The sequence below is a fragment of the Gadus macrocephalus genome, chromosome 9, assembly GCF_031168955.1.
Source record: "Gadus macrocephalus chromosome 9, ASM3116895v1".
Classification (NCBI taxonomy): Eukaryota; Metazoa; Chordata; class Actinopteri; order Gadiformes; family Gadidae; genus Gadus; species Gadus macrocephalus.
In genome coordinates this window covers 2,083,548-2,091,205 of record NC_082390.1, presented here as the reverse complement: position 1 = coordinate 2,091,205, position 7,658 = coordinate 2,083,548, and the positions used below count along the sequence as shown (strand labels likewise).

Here is a 7,658-nt window from a genome sequence, read left to right as displayed (position 1 = left end):
GTAGGACTGTAGAGTTTATTTATTTATTCCTAGGAATGTTTTGTGTATTGTTAATCCCGTTACAGTTTTACAGGGCATTTTGTGCAAATTGCTCATAAAATAAACCTGCTTTTTTTTTTAATCTTGTGGTCGGTTACTTTCTACTTGTGATTGGTTTATTTTTACTGAACCACGCGAGAGTACTCATGCACACACACGCTCGCAAAAACATGATTTATTTCTATAGGTGTGCCGAAATTATCAAAGCTATAATATAGCATGGATTAAATAATAGCATTTTTTATGCCTATCATCCTCACCACACATATTTCATCCAGCATTTTGGTCATTAAACATGCAAACAACAAGTGTATACAAAAATGTCATAAAAAATATATATAATTGTCAACTTTTCCTCCCGAAAAGACAGAAGGAACGGGAACTTTATTAAGTTCTTGTATCATAGCGCCTTGAATTCATTTCAGTTAAATGATGACAATATGGCTACTGCAGAACATGATCACCAGCCGAACTTCTTTGGTATACAACGTATACAAACGTTGGAGCATGCTCGGACAACCAGATGCCATCATTCTTGGTTCTATAGACCAGCGGAGGAGTAGATAATACACTATATATACAGGCTGCCTGGCTAGGCTCCAGCCTGGTTACCAACTGTCTTTAACCGTTTTCAACCGCCTCTCCTAGCAGGAGATTTCTTAGCTCTGTGAGACGGTAAGACGGAAGAAAGATTTTTTGTGAACAATAGCGGGGGGGGGGGGAGTGAAAAGAGATTATATCAGAGTCTGGAACGGCCTCACTAAACGTACTGCTGTGTGCTGTTCAGCAAAAGCCCACATGCCTCTTTCAAACAGTGCTGCCATGGGAAACTGAGTAGTGTTTACCCTTGTTCAGACCCATTAACACCAAACATTCAATTCACTGGCAGCTTTCAGAAATGCCAGTATGCCCCACTCATGTTCCCACTTGTGGATTCAAACGGAACGGTCCGGAATGCCGCCACCGGCTGAAAAAAAAAAACCCGCACTCCCAGGCCTCGGTGATCGGGTCCAGACTTTGTTGCATTGTCAAGAGTTATTTATTTATTTCTTCATGTTGTCTCGGGGGGGAACAGGAGCTGCTTGTTAGAGGTAGCACAGTTCTTTGTTGATTCTTTGCTCAAGGAGTAGGCCGCCCTAAATTAACCAGTTGTAAACTTGGAGCAACTTCAAGGTTTTGCTGCTTGTGAAACTTAATTAGTTTGATAATTTGCTTGTTGTATAACAATATGTAAAGTACATTCAGAAACACTCAAGAGGACATTGAACAACTCTGATCTCGGCTTGAAATCTGCTGAAAAGTTTCTACACATCGATGCATGTTTTATGAACCACAGAACATGTGCCCTTACTACTCTGCATCTGCTCGAACATCTTCTTATTAAAAATGAATGCATTGTTTATGTTTCGCAGATGTTTGAAAGTGGAGATGAGAACTCAAACAAAAAATAGAGATCCCTCTAACATATTTGTTGATCTTTCATGTTAGTTATCGTGAGAAATTGAATAAAGGTTTTTAAAAAAACAAACATCCAAATGACCCTTGTACACTCTTCCCAGTCCTACAGAAGAACGGGGGGGCCCGCTGACCCTTGCCCCCCCCCGTGGCCCCCGCCCCAGCCTCTGACGCTCCGGGGTCCTAATGAACACGGCCTGGGCAGTGTGTTGATGCTCTTCCTGTCACAGAGCGATGTGTGAACCTCTATTAGCAGTAAGGTGTTGTGATGCGTGAAAGGAGGTAGTCCAAAGGTTGGTCACTAGGCTAACATGGCGGAGGCCCGACAAATGTCCGCAATGCCAAAGCATCGGGTCTTAAAGGAGGCCATCGCTTCATGCAGAGATACCATAGAAGTAAAACTCGTCGGTATTATTGCTGGGGTCGGCTTAGCCCAGGAGGTAGAGCTGTTGTCTTGTAACCGAAATATTGCTAGTTCGATCCCCAACTCCTCCTAGTGTTGATGTGTCCCTGAGCAAGACACTTAACCCTAACTGCTCCTGACGAGCTGCATGGTTGACTCTGCTGTCGGTGTGTCAATTAAGTATTAACCGATGTAAGTCCCTTTGGATAAAAGCGTCTGCTAAATGCCCTAATTGTCAATTCTAAATCAGTTATTATTCTTATTTGATCAAAACTAAAACAGCATCACAAATGTAAAACCAACATTTTCCTTTTCTGGCCTGCACATTATCCAGCGTTAGCTGATTGATCTCCATGTTGTCGGCCCAAGGGGGGCTCCCCGCTGAGTCAACATAACGAGACGCTTCTCAGTGGTGGAGACCAGGGTTATACGACCGCTGGCCTTTGAGCATCTGTCAGTTCAGACAGAAACCCCCTAACTGCAGTTAACCACAACTTCCCCACGCCCGGTTGCCAAACAACCTTCTACTAACAGGTTGTTTTTGTTTTATTTATTTATTATTAATTATGTTTATTTATTTATTTTTTCCACAATGTCTTGTTTTTTTTAAACGATTTATGATGACTATATGCTCTGTAAGGTGACCTTGGATGTCTTGAAAGGCGCCTCTAAATTAAATGTATTATTATTATTATTATTTAACAAGAAGCGCTGTGAGAAGATGGAGTGAGAACCTCAACCTGGTCGGCTCCATCATGTGCTCGTCCGGTGTAAAAGCATTCAAGGAATTTGCTGTTTGGTGTTAAATGCCGACTCCTGTGGCATTACAATGTGAGCCCTTAAGTTAACCTGAGCCTTCGACCTCTTAGACGGCCGTGAACAGAACCGTCCCACCTGCAGGAAAATATGGATTTATTGAAATGCTCAAACCTCAACCCTCATGTGGCAAAATACATCTTTCATGTGACATATTTATTTTAATTAGTTGTCTCCCTCTATCCTTATCACAACTCCACATGCGTTTGGAGGAAATGAAAAGCCTTGGCCCTTCAAAGGCATCGTTATTTTTGGATGATGGCTTATTGGAAATCATTAATCACTGTATCAACACAATGTGGTGAACACATTTATTGCAGTAAATCCTTTGCTCTCGGATGGAAAAAAAAAACGATTTGTCTGACCGGGATTACCTTCAGAGCGATTGTTAGTGAAAAGCCTACAATAGAAACATTTGTTTAATATCACGAATCCCATGCCAAACAAACGTCTACCATTGATATGCTACGCTGACGTCACTCTCAGTAGCGGAGGGGTTATCAGCATAACCTCTCCGGCTATCTGAATGACCTTCTATTGTCTACTCTGCCCTGGCGATGCTCCAGCTGCACCACTCCTGTCCCCCTTCTACCCATCATCAACACGTCGCAAACAGCGCGGCTCATATGGCCTTTATTAAGACCAAACCTGCACATGCAGCCTCACAAGCGGTGTGACGTGTGGCAAGGGGGCCGTTTCTCCAGGAGAGATCGTCCACATCGTGGCTGGAGGCTCATCCCACGTCAGCATGGTGTGATGAAGCCCACGAAAGACAACAAAACAGGAAATACAAAACAAAGACGGGTTCGCCAGGATTCCAGTGAAAACCAAACCCGGTGACCAATTAGCCCGGGATGAAGTCCTGCTGGGGTGTGGTGAGCTGGGAACCTGAGGGCAGGTCAGTGAGCAGAGGGCCCACAAGGCTCTGGGAGTGGCCCTGCTGCTCACACACTATCTGCCCTGGATCTCATCCCCGGTGAAGGTGTAGAGGCTGCACCAAGCCCTGCCCAGGTAGAGCATATCTCCTTCCACCTCCACACACACCACCGTAAGACGCTTTCTGGCCTTTCTTTTCACTTCTTTTCTTAGTTGTCTTTCTTCTTTTTTCTCTCTCTCTCTCTCTCTCTCTCTCTCTCTCTCTCTCTCTCTCTCTCTCTCTCTCCCTCTCTCCCTGTCTCTCTCGCTGTCTCATTCTCTCTCTCTCTCTCTCTCTCTCTCTCTCTCTCTCTCTCTCTCTCTCTCTCTCTCTCTCTCTCTCTCTCTCTCTCTCTCCATCTCTCTCTCCCTCTCTCTCTCCATCTTTCTCTCTCTCTCTCTTTTCCTCTCTCTCCATCTCCATCTCCCTCTCCCTCTCTCCTCTCCCTCTCTCTCTCTCATTCTCTCTCTCTCTCTCTCCCCCCTCTCCCACTCTCTCCATCTCTCTCTCTCTCTTTCCCTCTCTCTCCATCTCCCTCTCCCTCTCTCTTTCCCTCTCTCTCCATCTCTCTCTCTCTCTCTCTCTCTCTCTCTCTCTCTCTCTCTCTCTCTCTCTCTCCTCTCTCTCTCTCTCTCTCTCTCTCTCTCTCTCTCTCTCTCTCTCTCTCTCTCTCTCTCTCTCTCTCTCTCTCTCTCTCTCTCTCTCTCTCTCTCTCTCTCCCCTCACTCACACGCCTATATGCATGTCTCTCGGGCCCCTCTGGCTTTCCCACACTCTGCTCCTGATAGAGGCCCTGAGAGGGGAGGCAGATGGCATAACAGAGGCAGCAGGGAACAATAAACAGTGTGTATCAGTGACAGCACCGCGGGGAGCGCGGCCAGGTGAACGCGGGACACCCAGCCCTGACTTCCAATTCCAAAGGTAAATACCACAGCCTCCCAGTATCTTCCTCACACACACACACACACACACACACACACACACACACACACACACACACACACACACACACGCGCACACACACACACACACACACACACACACACACACACACACACACACACACACACACGCACACACGCACCCACACAGTCACACACGCACACACACACACACACACACACACGCACGCACGCACGCACACACACACGCACACACGCACACACACACACACACGCACGCATGCACCCACGCACCCACACAGTCACACACACACACACACACACACACACACACACACACACACACACACACACACACACACACACACGCACACGCACGCACGCACCCACGCACCCACACAGTCACACACATTTCTACTGACCATAGTATCGCAATCTATATATTTATTTTACTTTAATCTTTTTAAATCTTTAGAGGGTACCCCTGCATTCTGTCCCCTTTCACAGTTCACTACTCACATGACCATGACACGATGGTCATAAAAGTAACAAACTCAGTACACACGGGTAACCGACCATGCTGGAAAAAAGAGAATTCAAATCTCAAGGATGTTTAGTCTTATCTACAATGGTTATTGGCCATTTTTTTATCAACCGTATTAAAGAACAGGTGTGCACAGGTGTGCAGCCTCAGCCAGTCCAATCAGTCGGACTCTGGCCAGGTGAGGCTGCTTCAACCCTCCATCACCCACACACACCCTCCACAGTGAGCTTAGCAGAAAAATAGTTTTTCAAAGGTTTGCATGATTCATAAATACATTTTTGTAATCCATGTTTCTGGCTACTTATTACATTTTAGACGGCTTCATCCAAAGTGACTTATAACGGTTCAGAGACACATTAACATCCACTTACGACGATTCTTTTTTACGCTAACACAAGGACAGAGGAGTCAACCATGAAGGCGACAGCCAGCTCAACAGGAGCAGTTAGGGTGAGGTGTCTTCCTTAGGGACACTTTGACACTCGCAAACTAGCAAAAAATGAGCAGAAAAAGACCTGGCAAACCTCCGGTTATAGGTGACCACTCTCCATCTCCTAAGCTATGCCGACCGTACTTCCTACTGAGGTCATTGTCTTTGAGGAGGCCAATATGTGTCCTGTGTTCCTGTAGAAGCATTAGCATGACCTTGGTCTCTACATCATCTGAAAATAAGATGGTTTATATGTCTGATAAAGTATAATCAATAATTTATTGCCAAAGAAACAAAAAGTAATTCTATAGCATCCTTATGGCCCTCAGCGAGTGGCCCCGACATTATCCCCTGAGTCATCGTTGGTTCTGATCGTGCTCTGTGTCCCTGTTCACTGGTCAGCTCCTCTCAACCTGCAGCTGGACCCATTTACTCCACAGCCACGCGTGTGTGCGTCCGTGCCCGCGCGTGTGCGTCTGTGCCCGCGTGTGCGTCTGTGCCCCTGCTCGGGATCCCATTGGATTCATCCTGATTGGATCAACCAATAAGGCGTGTGTGTGTCATTTCCTCTGTTCCCCTCTCTCTCTCGCGTTCTCTGACTCATCTGTTTACCCTCCTCTATTCTCTCCCTTCCATCCGTCTCACGGACGCTGACTGTTAATCAGCCCGCTGTAAATGTCAATATTGATGCAATGAGCCGCACCTGTTCTGAATGAGACTGATTCGACCCTGGGGTGGGTGAGTCTGGGCTGTGTATGCCAATCAATGGACTCCAGTCAAAACCGCGCACCTTTGGGAAGAACTCTGACGCGACAGAAGGGAACGCCAGCTCTTTGTGTAGCAAACATCCCAACTCTTCAAGAAACAGTTTTTCAACAACTTCCTGTGTCCTGTGTTGTTGTTGAGTCCAGTCGTGTGTCAGGGAGGACTGCCACAGCATGGCTCCTGGTTTGGTCCTTTTGGGGTCCGTATTCTGGTTGGTTCCCTCTATATGTCACATGGTGCGGTTCTGTATTCTGGTTGGTTCCATCTGTATGTCACATGGTGCGGTTCTGTATTCTGGTTGGTTCCCTCTATATGTCACATGGTGCGGTTCTGTATTCTGGTTGGTTCCCTCTATATGTCACATGGTGCGGTTCTGTATTCTGGTTGGTTCCCTCTATATGTCACATGGTGCGGTTCTGTATTCTGGTTGGTTCCCTCTATATGTCACATGGTGCGGTTCTGTATTCTGGTTGGTTCCCTCTATATGTGGCATAGCGGTGGTTCTTCCCCTCTGCAGACACACCCTCCATACACCTGTAGTAATTGTGTGATACTGTGTGCGGCAGTATGTTCTTTGTAAGGGCAGCTGCAGTACGTATTTGGAATGCAGCCACAATGTTAGCGTGCAATCCATTCACGTGCACATTCTATCACTTAAGTACACGTGTTGCACAAGTGTCCCAGCCAGGCCAGGAGCCATTACTTTAGGACTCCAATTCCAACTGAACTGTTCCCCAGAGCCAGCTCCTCTCCACGACCTCCTCCTCCTCCTCCTCCTCCTCCTCAGTGAATGATGAAAGGGTCCAGGGTGTTCTGGTGGGGGGGATGTGCCACTTGACGGCGCTGTATAGAACTTGTGACAGAGAGTGTGACCGCCCTGCGGGGCCTTGCAGAGGTGACAGAATGCTGCTCATGTGCCCACATGAGCCTCGCCGTTGTCCTCTCGCGGGCCGCGTGCTTTCCCCTGTGTACATATAAATACACAACCACCACATCGCGTGGACAGAACACACAATAGTGTGTGTGTGTGTGTGTGTGTGTGTGTGTGTGTGTGTGTGTGTGTGTGTGTGTGTGTGTGTGTGTGTGTGTGTGTGTGTGTGTCTTTGTGTGCGTGTGTGTCTATTGTGAGTGTGTTTGTGTGTGTTGAACTTGAGGGAAAACTGGAAAGAGATACACAAATTTACTTCAACTCCAGTGATCTATCTATATTATGAAGCCAATTGCCATGTTTGAAGAAGTGTTGGGGAAAGGAGGAGGTGATACTAGATTTTGAACGATGGATTGGTTAATTTATAATAAAATAAAAACAGTGCATAGGAACTGCCTTATCACAGTTAGACTACACCATGGCAGTCACAGACCTAGTTAGACAGAACAGCTGGGCAAAC

The 7,658-nt window shown here is 46.6% G+C and overlaps 1 protein-coding gene across 1 annotated transcript in view; it reads left to right on the top strand.

Moving 5' to 3' along the window:
* The window catches only part of slc7a5 (solute carrier family 7 member 5), a 20,127-nt gene extending 20,006 nt beyond the window's left edge, over positions 1-121 (top strand). Inside the window, 1 exon segment of the mRNA XM_060060194.1 lies at positions 1-121. This exon segment is cut by the window's left edge and continues 2,044 nt beyond it. The gene's annotated coding sequence lies outside the window, so the exon portion shown is untranslated.
* Positions 122-7,658: the final 7,537 nt, after the last annotated feature.